Source organism: Oryctolagus cuniculus, chromosome X (assembly GCF_964237555.1).
Source record: "Oryctolagus cuniculus chromosome X, mOryCun1.1, whole genome shotgun sequence".
In the NCBI taxonomy this organism is placed as follows: domain Eukaryota; kingdom Metazoa; phylum Chordata; class Mammalia; order Lagomorpha; family Leporidae; genus Oryctolagus; species Oryctolagus cuniculus.
In genome coordinates this window covers 115,961,919-115,979,867 of record NC_091453.1, presented here as the reverse complement: position 1 = coordinate 115,979,867, position 17,949 = coordinate 115,961,919, and the positions used below count along the sequence as shown (strand labels likewise).

Here is a 17,949-nt window from a genome sequence, read left to right as displayed (position 1 = left end):
AACACACACTTATATGAATGACTGAATCCAAGCTGGGTGCTGTAGCACATGACTTGGCAAAAGTTGACAAACCAATAGAAAGTCTGGCTTGACATGAAATGTTTAAGGATAAAACTTTGTAATAAAATGAAGCCTGGTTCATGACCACATTTCTTTGTCAGAAAAGTCCTTATTAGCCTGAACGTTGCCCAAGGCAGGATACCAGCCAAAGAGGATCTAGAGGAAAAAATTATTTTTATTAAACCTCAAATAAAATAACGCACATTTATAAAACTAATTAAACCCTGAAGACGATTTAAAGGATTGTATCAGCATTTCAGTGGATGGCATTTAAAAGACTCAAAATGCTTAATTTTGCCTTGACAGAATTCATCCATCACCTCAACCTTGTTTGTCTCTAAAAACGTTCAGAGTCAGCTGGTTTGACCATTTCCACCCCCGTTGACCTAAGCTCCCATGATTGCTACCTGGTGAGTTTGTAGTCAAAGCTGACTGACAGTAGTGGCAGTAAAAATGTTCTTTATAAACAGAAACCAAGACCATGTAAATACAGTCCTGGCATCAGGTTGTATGCTTAAACATCAAACTTAAGTACTCCTGGGCTGGTAGACCATTAGCAAGTAAGGGGTCTGCCTATAATACTACAAAAATCATTCATTTGCTTCTGATTTTTTTTCCGAATCTGTGAGGAGGCGCTTTCAAAAAAAAATTTAATTGACCTCTGTATGACCTCATCAGATAGGTCACTTCAAACAGACTGCACCCTGGGATCAGTATAAGCCCTGGGCAATGCCGAAAAGTCAACAAAGTTCTTGGATCTCTGGTTCCCTCCACTTCACATGGTGACACTTTCATTCCCGTCTTGAAAATTCCCCTCTCTTTTGCTCTCTCCAAACTCCTACTGTTTCTCCACTCTCCAAGATGTACAGGCCCTATAAACTGCCCTTTCACTGGCATCCCCACATAAAATTTTTCTCTTAAAGTGTCCCCATGTTTTAAGACCCTATTCCTGGCTAGATTTCCACAGATGGTAATGGGTTAATTCAGATTAGTTCATTTGTTACCATCTAGGTAATCCAATGCTTTAACCAAGAAACGTTCAAAACGTCTAAACACTAATGCACTCAAGTAACCAATAACATTTTGGCTGCATGATTACATGATATCCAGAAAGCTTTAGGTGGATGTTAATGGTGGGAATATCAGCTCTATAGCAGGAAATAGCTAAGTCTTTTCAGTCTGATCTAATTTCAGACTCTTCAACTCCTGTTGAAAGGATTGCCCTGATGGTGACTGGCAAAGCCAATCCTCCCTAACATGGTGGGAAAACTGCAGAGGAGGAATAGGTCACGTACACACCATTAAAAATAGGGCAAATTTAGGTATATACCCCAAAGAAATGTATATAAAGTGTACCAAGAGGTGGGTAAAGTATTTTCAGAGCAGCCTTGTTCGTAATTTTCCCAGACTGAAAATAATCCAAATGATCATTATCAGTAAAATAGATTAATTGGGGCTTGTGCTGTCGCATAGTGGGTAAAGCTGTCACCTACAGTGCCAGCATCCCATATAGGTGCCAGTTCAAGTCCTGGCTGCTCCACTTCTGATCCAGCTCTCTGCTATGGCCTGGGAAAGCAGTAGAAGATGGCCCAAGTCATTGGACCCCTACACACATGTAGGAGACCCGAAAGAAGCTCCTAGCTCCTGGCTTCGGATTGACCTAGCTCTGGCTGTTGGGACCATTTGGATAGTGAACCAGCAGATGGAAGACACCTCTCTCTCTCTCTCTCTCTCTCTCCCTGCTTCTCTGTAACTCTGCCTTTCAAATAAATAAATCTTTTAAAAATGGATTAATTGCAATATATTCAAGTATTATACAGCAATGGGGTTGAATGAAGCAAAACCACATCCAACAACACGTATATATTGTACAAACACAATGTTGAGCAAGATAAGGCACAAAGAGAATGTGCTGTATTGTTATACTGATATAAAAGCATAAACACAGCAGTCCTCACAGCTTCCTCCTGCCTGGCGCTGGGGTCAGCGTTTCCTGGGAGCATGGCCCCCAAGCGCCCGTCTTCGCTCCTTCTTCACGCGAAGAAGCCAAGAGCAGCTACTGGCCCAAGGCCGGCGGACACATCCGCCTCTCGGGGTTTGTTGACGGGAGAAAAAGAACAACAAGAAACAATTGAACATATTGATGAAGTACAAAATGAAATAGACAGACTTAATGAACAAGCCAGTGAGGAGATTTTGAAAGTAGAACAGACAGCCGGCGCCGCGGCTCACTAGGCTAATTCTCCGCCTAGCGGCGCCGGCACACCGGGTTCTAGTCTCCGTCGGGGTGCCGGATTCTGTCCCAGTTGCCCCTCTTCCAGGCCAGCTCTCTGCTGTGGCCAGGGAGTGCAGTGGAGGATGGCCCAAGTGCTTGGGCCCTTCACCCCATGGGAGACCAGGAAAAGCACCTGGCTCCTGGCTCCTGCCATCGGATCAGCGCGGTGCGCTGGCCACAGCGCGCCGGCCGCGGCGGCCATTGGAGGGTGAACCAACGGCAAAGGAAGACCTTTCTCTCTGTCTCTCTCTCTCACTGTCCACTCCGCCTGTCAAAAAAAAAAAAGTAGAACAGAAATATAACAAACTCCGCTGTCAGGGAACGGGACAGCCTGGCCAGCTGTGCCCCTCCCGACATGTACAAGCACAAGAAGTTTAGTGCTGGGCTTTTTCCACCCTGCCCGTTGCTAATTGCAAGATCCTGTTTTGACTTTAAGCATCCTGTTATTGCATGTTTCCCACACTTAGTTGGTAACATGTTTTCCCTGAATCATATATAAATAGGTGGACGGTGGGCGGGAGTGATGAATGAACGCTGGTAAAAGACGGAGGAGTGAATGAACGCTGGTAAAAGGCGGAGTAATGAATTAACGCCGGTAACAGGCGGAGTTGTGAATGAACGCCGGTAACAGGCGGGAGTTATGAATGAACGCCGGTAACAGGCGGGAGTTATGAATGAACGCCGGTAACAGGCGGGAGCTGTGAATGAACGCCAGTAGTAAGCGGGAGTGGTGAACGAAGGAGTTGTGAATGAATGCCGGTAACAGGGCGGGCGTTCGCGACATGTAACGCGAGTCTGCTGAAAAATAAAGTGGAAGCTGAAAAGCCGATAAACGCGTCTGGTGTCTCCGAGGTCTCGCCGGCGTTAACCTATCCGGAAGGTGTACGCCTGCACTCCGCCAACCATTTTTTCAGAAGAGGTCAGAACTGATCGCCAAAATCCCAAATTTTTGGGTAACAACATTTGTCAACCATCCACAAGTGTCTGCACTGCTTGGGGAGAAGGATGAAGAGGCGCTGCATTATCTGCCCAGAGTGGAAGTGACAGAATTTGACGATATTAAATCAGGTTACAGAATAGATTTTTATTTTGATAAAAATCCTTAGTTTGAAAATAAAGTTCTCTCCAAAGAATTTCATCTGAATGAGAATGGTGATCCATCTTCAAAGTCCACCAAAATCAAATGGAAATCTAGAAAGGATTTGACGAAATGTTCAAGTCAAACGTAGAGCAAAAGCCAGCAGGAAGAGGCAGCCAGAGAGCTTCTTCACCTGGTTTACTGACCATTCTGACGCAGGTGCGGATTGCTGCTCCTCCGCACGCGGAGGAGCCGCACCGGACCGGGCGCTTGTTGTTCCCTTTTTTTACAAGTCCTTTCTATAGTAAAGTAAGAATAAGTAAACAGCAAACTCCCAAAGCAAGAATGAGTAGAGAGAAATGAGAAAGAACGAAGTAACGAACTTCCCCGCGAACTCTCCAACGCACTCTCCAACCAACCCACACCACCATGCCGTCTCTCTCCTCCTATATAGTCCTCCTCCGCCAATCCCAACTCGGCTGCCCACACGCCGAGCACGCCGCTCTCCTCCAATCAGGAGCAGCTCCTGCAGCTTGTCAAGTTGGTGAGGCAGCTGGGTAGAAGCTGTTTACTCCTCTCCCAGCGCCATATTGTGGGAGAGCAGATGCATAGAATAAGTCTTAATTCCAGTAACTCAGTCTAGTCCGGTTTGCTCCCCACAGCGGATGAGTTAGGAGAGGCCATCAAGGATGATATCTGGCTGAATCCATTACAGTACTGCTTGGTTCCTGATATGGATGATGAAGAAGGGGAAGGAGGAGAAGATGATGATGATGATGATGATGATGAAGAAGAAGAAGAAGGGTTGGATGACATTGATGAGGAAGGCGACGAGGATGAAGGGGAGGAAGATGAGGATGAGGATGAAGGGGAAGAAGGGGAGGAGGATGAAGGAGAAGATGACTAATAGAAAACACTGATGGATTCCATCTTTTTTTTTTTAATTTTCTCCAGTCCCTGGGAGCAAATTGCCGTCTTCTTTTTATTTTTTTCCCTTTTGTGCTCAGTCTCCCTGTTTTTGAGGTCTCTTTTCTCTACACCATGGTTCTCACCTTATTGTGGGGAAAATACCTGAAGCAGAATACAATGGGAAAAGAATCTCTACCCCTTTCTGTTCCAAATTCATTTTGTCCCTCTTGTCTCGACAAAAACTGTATGGAATCAACACCACCGTGCTCTGCGGAAAAAAGAAACCCTCCTGCTCCTGGCTCTGCTGGAAGCTGGAGGGTGCCAGGCCCCTGTGTAGTAGTGCATAGAATTCTAGCTTTTCTCCTCCTTTCTCTGTATATTGGACTCAGAGATTACACTGTGTCTCTGTGTGAATACGGACAGTTAGCATTTACCAACATGTATCTGCCTACTTTCTCTTGTTTAAAAAAAGAAAAAAAAACCTTAAAAAAATGGGGTTTAGAAGGTCAGCAAAGGGTGGGTTTGAGATGTTTGGGTGGGTTAAGTGGGCATTTTGACAACATGGCTCCTCCTTTGGCATGTTTAATTGTGATGTTTAACGGACATCCTTGCAGTTGAAGATGACATTTTTAAATAAAATTCTCTCCTAATGATGACTTGAGCCCTGCCACTCGATGGGAGAATCAGCAGAATCTGTAGGATCTTATTTGGAATTGACATTCTCTATTGTAATTTTGTTCCTGTTTATTTTTAAATTTTCTTTTTGTTTCACTGGAAAAGAAAGATGCTCAGTTTTAAACGTTAAAAGTATACAAGTTGCTTTGTTACAATAAAACTAAATGTGTACACAAAGGATTTGATGGTTTTCTCTCAGAACAGATGAACTGAGTTTGACTTGTAAGTAATGTTACTGTCAAACTTTTATCACCCTAATTGCGTATTTTTTGATATGCACTTTGCAGGATGACCTCAGGGCTATGTGGATTCAGTAAAGGGGTTTGAATTAATGTATTATTGTCTCCCCATACCTGGGAACCATGGGCACAGCTTGCCTTTGGTTTCTTAAAATATCACATCGTTTGGAGAGCATCTTGCTCAGCTGAGTTGAGTATGTTGTACTGTTGACTTTTACCAAATTTTCAGTTTTTTAAAAATGAGCTTTTATTTACTTGAATATATTAAGTGGCTGCCACCACCATCAGACAGACCTGGGGCTCTTGACGCCAAGGGAGACATGAAATGGTCGCTGTCGGGTCTTCACTGGCGCTTCAGTATGGCCCACGGGCAGAGACTGTCAGTAGAACTGTCCCCGTTGAGGCTGGGAGTGTTGCCTCGGTCCCAGTGGGATGATGCCCACTGCCCTTGTACAGAGCGTCTGAGAAGCTCCCCAAGTGGATAAGCTTTTGAATGCTGTGAGTGGGCTGAAGTTAAATGCCACTTTTTTCACAGATGAATTATTGAGCACCCTGGACAAATCCAAAGCTTGTGATGTATCAGTAGGCGAAGTGTGACAGGCTCGTCGGGATGGGGAGTGTGTGTTGTGCCCAGGTCTGGAGGGAATCCCTTACTGTGTGCTCCAATAAAGGAACATCAAGACTTAAAAAAAAATAAATGAATAAACACAGGCTAAACCAATCTATAATGTTCAAATCTGGGTAGTCGTTACATTTGTGAAGGGGAGGTAGTGACAGTGAGGTGGTGATCAGGTTGTTTCTTGATTTTGGTGCTGGTTGCACAGAAAGGTTCAGTTTTTGAAATTTCCTCATACTAACATAATTTGTTCACTTCAATAAAGTACAATACCAATAAAAACAATAATTAAAGGGGGTTTTCATGAGACAAAAAGGATGGAAAAAAAAAACAAAAACAGGAAGAAAGTGATTGAACTGCTTGGAGTAATGGTTATGGAAATAAAATAGAAAAAAAAATAAAGGAGAGCCAGGCCAATAATTATTCTCCTAATTATACCATTCATTCATTCATTCATTCAATAAATATTTCTTGAACAACTATCACACACCAGGCACCATTCTAAATGCTTGGGGCATATCTGTGAAGAAAATACACACCTCTGCTTTCATGACTATCACATTCTAGTGAGAAGCATACCCTACCAGGATTAAGTGCAGTAGCCTTTTGAAGGAAGTATAAAGGAATTCTCCCAAACCTACTCTCATCCATGAGGGTATACCATGGTTTTCTTTATGTGTTTATTAGCTATGTCAAGACACCAGAATGGATAGTGAACATGTGGTAATGTGCCCATTCTTCCTAGAAGCTATCAGATGCTTTGACTATACACTGCAGTGTTCTGAATGAAATACAACACAAAATTATGGGTTGCAGTCTGTATGTGTTCAGAGTCCAGCTTAAAGGGCATGCTGTGCGCTCCTAAGCTGGCTGAGAAATAGGCTTTGCCCTCCTCCCGCCGGACGTCTCTCACTCTGGCACCTGTCATCCATTAGGAGCCCTCCTACTGGGATCTTTCATCATTGAAAATATATGATGATTTTCATTACCGCCTAGGCTAATTGGTAGTGAGTATTCCTTTAAAATATATTCCCCTAAATACTGAGCTTTGGGTTTGCTTTGAAGTTTCTAACACCAACACAGTTGGACTAAAATCATAGATACTAATCACAGAAACTGAAAAGTCCGGTGCAAGAAAATCACCACTGTGGTTTTTCCTTATTATAGTCGGTTGGGCAGTAGGCACACATGTAAAAGGAAACCTTACAGCCTTTAGCTAAACCAGCCCATGACTGTCTCCAGTAATGGGCTTGCTAGGCCCACTGTGTTTACGCATCTCCTTGTGAAATTACCATCCAAAAGGAAGTGTTTGATGTCCCTAGTTCGCTTTTCAAGCCAGGGAAATAATATTAGAGCTTTCAGAAAATTTTTTTAAAGCCTCATGGTATGAGATTTCAATAAGCAAAATAATATGCTAAATTTAATACAATAAATACTTATTTTTTTCAGAAAGGGAGAGAAAATAGGATATTTTTCTGCTATTTGTTGTTAGCACCTGAGTTAATAAACTATTCAATCTGAAAGGGAAACGTATCACGAAACATCTGCTGCAAACTTTTCATTTTCAGATAGGTAAACTAAGGCCATGAAGGGTTGGTGATGTCCACCCTAGTACATCTTCCACACTACTTGTTTTATAAATAAAATCATGTCACAAACCTACGTTTCACAATTTTAAATTGAATTTATTTATTTTCCACTTTTAAAAAATGTACATTTTATGGGGTACAATGTCAATATATATACAGTGTGTAATGATCAAATCAGTTTAGTTAGCATTTCTGTGTCCTTAAACATTTCATAAAATCTTGATTAACACATATTAATTCTCTATATTTCTGAGGTACAGTATGCTATTTCAATCTCTGTAGGTAATGTGCACCAATCAACTCAAGGTAATTATCATTCTTATCTCAGTATCATTACTTTGTATGTGGAGCTTCGGTTTATTGAGATTACAGGATAGAGGCTGGAAACTGTAAATCTAAAACCAGATCCACATGTAAAAATTAGTTTATGAAAAGGCATTAAATATGAATAAATGACTAAACCTAAGAAAAAGATTATAGCATGGAATTTATAGTTTACTTCCTTGCAGTTACAGTTGTAGACTGATATGGTTTCCATTAGCTGCTTTATAACCCATTTTTAGCATGAATTTTTTAAGATAGATTTATTTGTTTTGAAAGGCAGAGTGATAGAGAAGGAGAGACAGTCAGAGAGAGAGGGGGAGAGAGAAAGATCTTCCAGCTACTGGTTCATGCCCCAAATGGCTGTAACAGCCTAGACTGGGCCAGGTTGAAGACAGGAGTCAGGAACTTCACCCTGGTCTCCCACCTGCATGGAAGGGGCTCAAGTACTTGGGCCAATTTCTACTGTCTTCACAAGCACATAAACAGGAAGCTGAATAGCAAGCAAAGCAACCAGGACTCGAACTAGCACTCATATGGGATGCCAGAATTGCAAGCAACAGATTAACCAACAGTGCCATAACACTGGCCCCCATAGAATGAATTTGCACTAAAACATATATTGGATGCCATCAATCACACAAATATTCAATATTTATATAGCTAGTTATTTAAAAATGAGGTTAGAAGTATGCAACATGATCCCTTTAAGTAAGAAAATAACAATATAAGAATTTCTATTCATGTTTTTCTCCACTTTGTTCTAAAATGGTTGCAGTTCCCAGGGATAGCCTGTAACCTCTATGGGAATAAGAATCATGTTATGTTGTTCACTGGATCTGAGTACCTAGTACAACACCCACCATATAGTAGATGCTCAGTAAATATGTTGAAAGAATGAATAAAAACAATAAATTTTAGACTCAAGCTGTCTGTGAGATGTGCATCTGTAAGATATTTGTTGTCACTATGAATAGATTTCAGTCTTTAGGCTTCAATGATTATGTGAATTTCAAATGCAATTTCTTTAACTGGCACTCTTCCCCATAGAATGCAGGAAATGGAAAGAAAAAAAAAAGGACTGAATTGATCCTCTAATCCTACTCCTTTATTTTACATAGGAGGAAACAGCCAGGCCCATAAAGAGGGAAATGACTTCCTTAGAGGTAACATTGCTGACTAACAAATGAACTTGGGATAGATAGAACCCAATATAATGCCATTGATTAGTTGCTTTCCATAGATGTATTCTTAAGCTGACTCTCACATCTTTAGATCAGTGGCTTTCAAACTATTCTCTGACCAGCAGTGTCAGCAACACCTGAGAGCTAGTTAGAAATGCAAATTCTTGGGACCAGCACTGCAGTGTAGCAGGTAAAGCCTCTGCCTGCAGTGCTGGTTCAAGTCCCGGCTGCTCCACTTCTGATCCAGCTCTCCGTTAGGGCCTGGGAAAGCAGTGGAAGATGGACCCTGCACCCACATGGGAGACCTGGAGGAATCTCCTGGCTCCTGGCTTTGGATCGGCACAGCTCCGGCCATTGTAGCCATCTGGGGAGTGAATTGGCGGATGGAAGACCTCTCTCTGTCTCTGCCTCTCTGCCATTCTGCCTTTCAAATAAATAAATTGATTTTAAAAAAAAGAAATGCAAATTCTTGGGTCCCACCCCAAACCTACTAAATCAGAAACTCCAGGGTTAGGGCCACGTTGTCTGAACAAGCCCTCCTGGGGATGCTGAGTTACTTCCAGTTTGAAAGCACCTTTGAAAGTTCTGGGATTTTAGGCAAAAAGGGTTGTGTTTTCAAACTTGGTTAGTAGTTCATTCACATAAAAATAAATGCATAAAAATAAATATCTTTTGCATTTTTGTATTTTATTGTTTCTTTTTTTTTAAAGATTTTATTTATTTATTTGACAGGTAGAGTTACAGACAGTGAGAGAGAGAGACAGAGAGAAAGGTCTTCCTTCCGTTGGTTCACTCCCCAAATGGTCGCCATGGCCGGAGCTGCGGTGATCCAAAGCCAGGAGCCAGGAGCTTCCTCCTGGTCTCCCATGCGGGTGCAGGGGCCCAAACACTGGGCCATCCTCCACTGTCCTCCTGGGCCTCAGCAGGGAGCTGGACTGGAAGAGGAGCAGCCGGGACTAGAACCCGGTGCCCATATGCTATGCTGACACCGCTGGCAGAGAATTAACCAAGCGAGCCATGGCGCCGGCCCTTATTTTTTCATCAATTAAGGTTAAGAAAAGGATACATGTTTTCATATAACCTACTCAGGTTCCTGGTACAAAATGGCGGCTTAGTGTTTTTTCAAGTCATTTGAGTACATTGTCTCAATTTAATTGGCATTTCCTTTTTTTAAAAAAAATATTTATTTGAAAAGCAAAGTGATAGAGAGAGAGGGAAAGACAGAGAGACATCTTTCATCCAATGATTTGCTCACCAAATGGCTGCAATAGCAGGAGGCTAGGCCAGGCCGAAGCCAGGAGCTTGGAGCTCCATCCAGACTTCCCACGTGGGTGCAGGGGCCCAAGCACTTGGGACATCATCTGCTGCTTTCCCAGCACATTAGCAGGAAGCTATATCAGAAGCAGAGTATCCAAGACTTGAACTGGCACACATGTGGGATGCCAGCATCACAGAAACCAGCTTAACTTGCTGGGCCCCAACACCAGCCATTCATTGGCATTTTTATATATACTATATCAGTAACATAATCTAGTAGTTAATTCCATGGGTCTTAGACCCGCTTTTCAGTCCCAACTCTGTCACTAACTAGTTGATGGATCTTGGACATGTTACTGAAACCTTACTGAGCCTTACTATCTCATCTCTACAACGTGTTAATTATATACCTACTCCTCAGTATTGTTATGGGGATAAATAAGAAAAACGCATGCAAAGAGCTTAATATAGTCCCTTGTCATAGTAATTGCTTAGTAATGGCAGCTATTATTATTATAATGATTATTAGCATAACCATCATTACCATCATCATCATCATTTGTTCTCAAGGAGGATGGATGATTCATTTGGAGGCAAAATTGGCATAAATTTAAAACTGATAAGTAATATTTTTTAGCATTCCAAAGGTCATGATGACCATGAAAAACGTGTTTTCTCTGAGTGTTATTGCAATAGTTTCAGGATTTGGGGGAAGAGCTAAGCCTTAGAGAAATGTTTCCTAGGGCCCCCCACGGTCTGATTCACACTTCAACTTTTGCCTATGGTGGGTTTTCCCTCAAAAATATAAAAGTGCATCAGAACACAAAATTATCTCTGAAATACATTTTCGCACCTACCAGAGTACTTCGAAAAGTTCACAGAAATGTCATGAAAAGGGAAATTAATTTTGATGCAAACATTTTTGAAATCTGTGCATGTGAGGGCTTTTCAAAAAGTTCATGGTTAATGCGTATTATGAAAACAATTCTGCACTTGTTTCAAATTTTTTGCACCAAAACAAACATCTTTTAATTCTATTCTTCCAAGAACTTTTTGAGATGCTCTCATAGGTAGTTTTAAGGGATTTGCCTCTGACCTTCAAAAGCCTTGTAGCAGAAGGGGAAATGGAGACACTTTTGCCCCCACAAAGACTGTTTCAGTGAGTCCAGGGAATCTGGTTGAGATGATATAAGTCTTGCTTAATCTTCAAGTGTAGGAATTGGGACAAAATAGAGCAATCACTATTCTAAACAGGCAATGATACCCCCCCTTTTCCAGATGTCTTGTAAGAATCAGAGCGGAGCCCTGTGCAGTGCCCCCCTTTTCTCCCCACTTCCACTCAGGGAGCCAGGGAAAGTAGCCACACCTGGAGTGAGTTTGGGTGGCGGTGTCCCATGCAAATTCTCCTTTCAAGTCATTTTCAGAATTTCAGTGCTGCCAACTTTTATTAACAATTCTCCATATTTCTGTCATTGAGAGGAAAGGAGGAAACAGTCTCCCTGGTGGATTTCTTGTCGGAGAGGCAGAAGTATATTACAGCCTCTCCATTTTTGAAGTAAGCTACATTTCAAGAGATGAAACAAAGGTAACTCTTAACAGCTGCCAATATGTTTTCAGTCGTTATATCAAAGAAAGAGAAATAGCCACAAACCCTAAAGAAAGAAATCAGGCTTTATAATTTATTCAATTAGAACATGGGAAATGCTGGGCTAAGTCGACTTTGGCAAGCCAAGTGTTGTCGACAGACATAAATGCTTTCAGGAAGAAGCGTCTGAACAGCAAGAGCCTCTGGGGTCAAATTTGAAAGCCCTGAGGCTTAGCTGAGCTTCCAGACGCTCTAGCAAATGTTTGTGAATTGAAGAAAACTTATTCAGCTTTAGGAGCAGGAGCCCAAAGACTTTGGTCCTAAGTTCATTTTCCTGTAGAGTAGACAGAAAATAACTATTTTTTAACAAAATATACTAGGAAGCTTCCAAAGATCCCTGGGAAAATAGAATTAAAAGATAAAGTGCATTTTGCATGAACCTTTGGAAGCCCTCTCGTATTCTTGTCCTTTTGCAAGTCTACGAAAATAAAACCTATTTAAAATTCCACACTCGTGTAGATGTGGCCTTAGGGAAGACCCATTAGACACAGCAATGATTAATGCTCCCCTTGGAATCTTATTTGCTTCTTCAACTGATTGCTCATATAGAATCTTACTTACCAAGTACTTAAGTATTTAAGTGCCTTATCATTCTTGGAAATCACCATTCACCAGCCCAGCTCTGAGAGTGAGGAGAGGTGCATGCACACAGTGTTTCCGAAATGGGCAAAGCAGCTCACTTTCTCTCCAACTCTGCCCTACAAGACTGTCTTTACATTTGCCCCCACAGGTGAAAACAAAGCAAAAAATAACCATCACCACAACAACAATGAAAAACAAAACCACCAGCCCTGAAACTCTGCACCGAAGAGTATTAGCCCTTGCAATACAGGTGCCAGTAGGACATCTAAATATTGGGCATTCTGTGACCTTTAGAACCAGATTCAATCACATGGATATTAATGCTTGCAATCAGGGGAAAGAAGAGGAAAATGAATTGTTAATTGATTGTAATTTCTAAATGTCTGCTAGATGTCTCCCCTTTATATAGCACAATGAACTCAAGATGCTCCGAACCAAAATCTTTATTTATACCCCCCACAAAAGAATATTGTTCCAAGTTGCCCTATTTCTTTACACACCTCATTCAAAACCTCAGAGGCATCCCTAGCAGTTCCCTAAACCTCGTAAATACATTTACCAATATCACGTCATTTACCAATTTTTCTTAATAACTATTAGTGAATTCAACCTTCTCAATCTTTCCCTCATCTCTTCCCTCCTTCCTATTCTCATAAAATCCCATTGTTCAGGCCCCCAGTTTCACCCTCAGCATGGAATGCTTCTCCACTGGCCCCCAGCCTCTCATTTCCTCCCCCCTACCCCTGTAATCAGTCCTCCACATCACCACGAGAGAGCTTTCTAAAAACACAGGCTTGATCATGTCACTAAAAGCCTTAAATAATAAAAGAAAAGAGGTGAGAGGATAAAAGCTGAATGGGGTTATCAGAACTCATGCTTAGTGCTCAAAATGAACAATTATCCTGATTTTAAGTATACCCAAGTCATTTTCCTAAGAATCACAATTGTTACAGTGGAACTCCTTACTCCTATGATGTAGGCAAGGCCGTTATATCTATTTATGGCTATGTGGTTAAGGAGTATATTGTATGTGGTTGGATTTCCAGGAATTTTGTTTGATATGGTTTATCCAAACATATGCTGTGATGAATTCTAATATTTGCCGAACATTTACTGAGCACTTACTAGATGCCAGATGCTGTGCCATGCACTTGGGACACAAAGATGAATGTAACATGGTTACTGCTCTCACGAAACTTCATCTGACTTTCTGAAAGACAGCAAAGCCTTCAATATGTAGAATAAAGTTATCTGTACAATAAAGTCCAAACGGATTGTTATGAGACATAATGAAAGAAATATGTGTTGAATATTACTCTGAATAAGGACATTTACTAAGCCTCAGTCATGAAAACTTACCTGAACACCCCTGATGCTACTCACCAGCTGTGTGACCAAGGGTAACTTATTTCCAGAGTCCCACTAGGCTAACCCATAAAATGGTGAAAATAATAGTGTTTACCTGACAGCAAAACTGTAAGGATGAACGGTATTTCTGATGTGAAGGGCCTGGCCCATAATCAGTGTGAAATATGTCAGAGATACTATTGTTATCCTTTGAGAGTCTTTGTCAAGACATTTCTCTTCTAAATTATAAATGCATTTTTCAGGAGGAATCTGTGAAACCCATCCAGGATGAGGTTTGTTATGGGGTTTTCTACCAGTAAAAGTCCCCAAGGACAACATTGGGCACAAGATCTGGGTAAATAAATCAACTAGGGAAGCTTCGTATTGACCAAGTGTGTCTTGAGCCAGCTCTGTCGAGCCCAGATTCAGAGATGAGAGTCCTCCCCTCCAAAGGGTCTATAAAGGCCACCATCATGCCCAGTGATGACCAAGAGAAGCTCTGCAGCTGGCAGAAGCTCTCACTTGAGAAGGAGGATCCCTGGAGCTTCCTATGTGAAGAAGAGGCTGAGTTTGACACAGTGGGTCTGTGAAAATCAGTCTGAAATGCCCTAATTGCTCTCCACCAGTGAGCGTGAAGAGTCACATTAGTATTTAAAAATCATCCAAACAGCTAAGTGCTATGATTACTCTAAATCAACCTAATTTCTAAATCACTGGAGTAAATCCTTGTGGGATGTCACCATATAAACTTGAAAGAATTCAATAAAAGACAGGAAACAGCATGGGGATCTTATTGAGATGGCAATGCCTGGCACTGCCACATTCAACTGCCTTCTTCCGAGGTCTAATGCACTTCATTCAACGACATCAAGTGACCCCGGTTTGTGAGGTCAATATTTTTAAATAGAGTTCCTGTGCATCATTCATTTGACAAATATTTACTGAGCATGTGTTATGTGTCTTGGTGCTGGGAATACGGTGGTGAACAGCAAGTTTTAGCTCTCAAGAAGCTTATCTTGCAGAGATCTTAGACAATTGATTCACGAATAAAAATTTAATCTAGAGTGCTATCAGAAAACTAAAGCAATGTGTGAGGATGAAGAAATCGCAAGGGCTGGTACTGTGGCCCAGTGGGTTAAAGCTCCAGCCTGCTGTACCAGCATCTCATAAGGGCGTTGGTTTGAGTCCTGGCTGCTCCACTTCTGATCCAGCTCTCTGCTAATGTGCCTGGGAAGTAGTAGAAGATGACCCGTGTGCTTGGGCTTCTGCACCCACGTAGGAGACCCAGAAGAAGGTCCTGGCTCCTGGCTTCAGATCAACTCAGTCCCAGCTGTCGCAGCCATTTGGGGAGTGTACCAGAAGTTGGGAGACCTATCTGTCTCTACCTCTCTCTGTAGCTCTTTTAAATAAATAAAAATTAAATGTTAAAAAAATCCCAGGGCAGAATTGAGATGGTCAGTGTCTTCAACAAGCTGCTGCCATCTCTAAGGAGATGGTATCTGAGCAAGTAGCTGAAAGAAATGATGGAACAAGTCACAGGATCATCTGTGAAAAAGAGTGTGATAACCAGAGGAAACACCAATGAAAAAGGCCATAAGGAAGAAAGAATCTTGAGATTTTCAAGGATCAACCCACAGAATAAGGAGTAGGGCAATGGATGATAGCAAATGAGGTAGAGAGTTGGCTGGAGGTCAAATAAAGGAGGCTTTGGAAACTAAGCTAAGTACTTCAGATTTTATTCTGAGGGTGTTGGGGAGCTAAAGGAGGGTCTTGAGGAGTGACAGCATCAATTTTTTCTTGTAATGGATTTTAAATTAGATTTAAATTATGGTAAAATACACATAAGACTGACCATCTTAACCATTTTTAAGTGTTCAGTCCAGTAGCATTAAGTCTGTTCAAAATGTTGTACAGTAGTCATCACCATTCATCCTCAAAACTTTTTTATCATCCTAAAGTGAAACTGTATAAGCATTAAGCAATAACTCCCTATTCCACTCCCTCCATTCTCTCAAGTCCTACTTTCTGTTTGTATCAATTTGACTACTCTAGGAACCTCATATAAGTCATACAGTATTTATCCTACTACAATTGTTTTATTTCACTTAGAGTAATGTCTTTAGGGCTCATCAGTGTTAGGGCATATGATAGGATTTGTTTTTCCTTTCTCAGGTTGAGTAATATGCCATGGTATGTATTTACCACATTGCATGTGTCCATTCATTGATCAATGGACATTTGAGTTGTTTCCACTCTGTGAGTATTCCGAATAATGCTTCTAATCAACACAGGTATACAACGATTCTCACTTTAAAGGATGACTCTGACTACAGTGCTGACAGCACACAGCAATGTAAAGACTTGGAAGCTGGAGACCAGTTAGGAGTCTGGGTGAGATGAGAAGTCGTTAAATTCTGGTTTTATCTTGAAGTTAAGGGTGGCAAACTGGGCTCAAGCAGTGCACATTTTTCTGTGCTTTATTTCTTCCAGGCTAGCATCTGGTTTAGGGGGATTCACTTCTTTCAACTTCCTATGGAAAGCCAGTGCTGTGATCTGAACATGTCCTCCCAGATTCATGGATTGTAAATTTAATCCTCAATTCAACAGTGTTGAGACACCTAATGGGAGGTGTTTAGGTTGTGAAGATTCAACCCTTATAGATAGATCCATGCCATTATAAAAAGAAGCTGTGTTAGTGGGTTCACGTTCTGCTCTTCTGCCAAGTAAGGACACTGCATTCCTCTTCTCTGGAGACTGAAGCATTCAAGGTACTATCTTGGAAGCAGAGATTGGACCCTCATCAAACAATCAAATCTTTCAGTGACTTGATCTTGGACTTCCCAACATCCAGGATTGTGAGGGAATAAATTTTTGTTCTTTATAAATTACCCAGCCTGTAATATTCAGATATAAAATTAAGATAGTCAGCAAATAATGCTTCTAAAGAAATCTAGTTATTCATCTCTAGTGACATTGACAAAAGTGCTAAGTAATCTGTACACATTAGTCAGATAACTAGAAGTCAGAAGTATTGCTCAGGGTACTAGAATACACCAATAAAACACTGAAGTCTTTGGGGTAAAAAAAAAAAAAAGCCATGTAAGATATATTAGGATTTACTCTGCCTATTTGAAGAGAAGGCATTGAAAATATTTTAGGCGTTTGTGGGTTATTTGCTATTACAGTTCTGAAAGAGCAACCCTAGTACCAACAAAGGTGCATCATAACCTATGTCTTTAACGTTACTGAAGAGAGTTACATCCTCTTGCACTAAAGGGCCTCCATATTCTGTACTTCTGATAATCTTGAATTTCTCCCTGGGGGTTTTCTGTCTCCTCTGTTGCTAATGTGCCTGCAAATACTGCTCTTTTTCCTCTTCCTACAAGCTTGGAAAGCAGCATGCAATTCTGTACCTTCAGGTAGTAAGGAATTGATAAATGCTTGAAGAATGAAGACACAGAAATATGCATGTATCTTGGGTAAAAGAAAACTATTAACAGAAGGAGGGATTCATCGGTGTATAGTTTTGTGGTTGTTGTTTTGGGCCATCAAGGGATTCTTTGCTTATCTTCCTAGTTTTCATGTACATTCAGGGCAGAAGGGTCTGCCATATGATTGCACTCCACACAGTGGAGGATTTAGGCCCTTGGCAATTAATAACAGAGACCTGCTTGGGCCATGCATGTTAATCCCAGGATAGAGAAGCCACAAAATGAGAAATCTCTTCCTGTCTCATCTATTCTGGTCATACTCATACTGTAAAAACATGTGCAGTATTTTGAAAGCATCAACTGTTTGGCATCTGTTTTAGGGAAGTTCGCAAGCACATTCTCAATGACAAAAGTAGTGTGTTATTTTCTTTATTTTCTTGCCAAGAAGAAAAACCCACATTCTGAAACATAGACTATTTGAATGGGGTAATATTTAAACTAGAAGTACATGTGAAAGCTAAAGAATCTGAGAGCAAGAAGGGGCCCAGAGAAATGGGAGAAACAGGAAGACAGACAGATGTGGACATGAAGCTAGAGAATATCCTCACTATTACAGTTTACATTGCATGTTTCTTATGGAAGCATCTCTCAAGTGCTGTTTCCAGGATTCAGTTGGCATATGCAGGCTCACCTCTTATGAGGAATACAATTGATCTTCAAAACACTCATGAGAAATGGAAG

At 41.3% G+C, this 17,949-nt stretch overlaps 1 pseudogene; it reads left to right on the top strand.

The window, feature by feature from the left end:
* The first annotated feature begins 2,061 nt into the window (after positions 1-2,061).
* LOC100338347 (protein SET-like) lies at positions 2,062-5,129 on the top strand (annotated as a pseudogene).
* The last annotated feature ends 12,820 nt before the right edge of the window (positions 5,130-17,949 follow it).